Source organism: Choristoneura fumiferana, chromosome 19 (assembly GCF_025370935.1).
Source record: "Choristoneura fumiferana chromosome 19, NRCan_CFum_1, whole genome shotgun sequence".
Lineage (NCBI taxonomy): Eukaryota > Metazoa > Arthropoda > Insecta > Lepidoptera > Tortricidae > Choristoneura > Choristoneura fumiferana.
In genome coordinates this window covers 4,614,832-4,616,697 of record NC_133490.1, presented here as the reverse complement: position 1 = coordinate 4,616,697, position 1,866 = coordinate 4,614,832, and the positions used below count along the sequence as shown (strand labels likewise).

Here is a 1,866-nt window from a genome sequence, read left to right as displayed (position 1 = left end):
CTTTGCGGAGGTCCATATTTTTATTTTTTTCTTATTGTGGAGGAAGTGGAGGAACCGCACGAACACGCATCTTTCGGGTCGGTCGCGAGCGCTCGCGGAGTTAACACTGTACGTCTGTGTTCTCTTATTATCTTTAAAAATATAAACAATAATCAGCCCCGTGAAAGGTCTAATTATATACCAAAAAAATCTAGACTAAACAAGCAATGTGTCAGTGAAATCGGATTTCTGATTAGTGCAGTGAGTTGGCGACAATCTCTGTGTTAAGTGATTGCATTTTTATGCTAAGCACAATATCGCCGCCGGCGTTTTGCGGGTGCGCATGGGCAAAAGTTGTGACGTATCGCATCGGTCAATCACCTGAGGCGATCAGCTGTTGAGCGGGGCGGTGTCATCGAACGGCCGGTTGGTAATAATATTGAAACTACCCGACTAAAAAAATAATTCGAATAAAAACAAACAAAATGAGTTGTGCAGCTTGCTTCAAGCCTGTTGACAATGATGAATTACTTCTATGCAAAAAGTGTAACTGCAGATATCACTATTCGTGCCTTAGAATACCCTTTGAGTATTTTAAGAAAATTTTACAAGACGTCAAAAATGAATGGCGTTGCACGTCTTGCACCAACGTCACTCGGCGTTACAAGGGTGATGGCACCCCGGTGCGGACGCACTACGAACACTCACCACCGGTGCCAACACCGGCGGACATGTCGATATGCGACGAGTCACAGCAAGACTACAGCACAATCGACCACAGCATATTAAACCCCAACCAGACATGTAATACAACCACCACGGCAGAGTTCAGCATGGAAGGGCTGGCGAGTTTGCTCGACTCAAAATTGGCGGATGTTAAACGTGATTTGGTAATGATCGACACAAAACTAGGCGCCACAAAACAGGAAATATTTGCAGAAATGAAAAACGAATTTGCACATGTAATAGATAGAATTAAGACAGAATTCTCGGAAACAACGGATTTTTTGAGTGACCAAATTAAAGGTTTCAAGACGGATCTATCGATTGTTAACAGAAAAATCCGAGATCTAGAGCAAGAAAACTCACGACTCAACGCAGAACTGCAGCATTTAAAAAGTAACCCCAGTACAAAAAATAGCGGGGCATCGCAGGAAGTCATCGAAAAAATGCACTTAGAGTTGAACGAGAGAGATCAAGCATTACTCCTCAATGACGTGGAAATATCAGGAGTGCCCGAGCATCAAGGCGAGTCTGCACTGCATATTACGCAAACTTTGTCGCAGAAATTAGGTATATCCCTAGAAGAACGAGACATTGTCAGCGCGGAGCGTGCGGGGCCACGAAAGACGTACTCTGGTGAAGATCGCTCGGGTACGCGACCTCGCCCGCTGGTCGTGCGCCTTGCCAGGCGCGCGTTGCGCGACCAGATCTTGCGGAGCGCAAGGGTCCGGCGAACGCTAGACACCAGCTATGTCGGACTTCCGGAGCATAGTCCCTACCCAATCTATGTCAACGAGAGATTAACTAAAACAAACAGAAATATTTTTTGGAAATCACGACGAGCAGGTAGTGCGGCAGGCTGGAAGTTCGTATGGACAAAGGAGGGACGCATCTACGCCAGGAGAACGGACAGTAACGACAGCAGAGCAGTCCGCATACAGAGCGAAAAAGACATCCTGCGTGTTTTCGGCGTGGATCCTACAGCGTCTAGTGATAATTAGGTATAAAACGGTTTTTGTGTTAATTAAGTACAGCCATTTTATTTTTTCTCTTTATTTTAAACATTTAATTAAGTGCAATTTACTTCTTAAACAATCACGTTCACGCTGTAAATTTGTAAATGTATTTTTGTATAATGTGTTTGCCTGTGTTGCTGATAATAGT

The 1,866-nt window shown here is 44.4% G+C and overlaps 1 protein-coding gene across 1 annotated transcript in view; it reads right to left on the bottom strand.

Annotated features, from left to right (window-relative positions):
• LOC141438600 (uncharacterized) overlaps positions 1-1,866 on the bottom strand; it is a 21,879-nt gene that overhangs the window by 12,144 nt on the left and 7,869 nt on the right.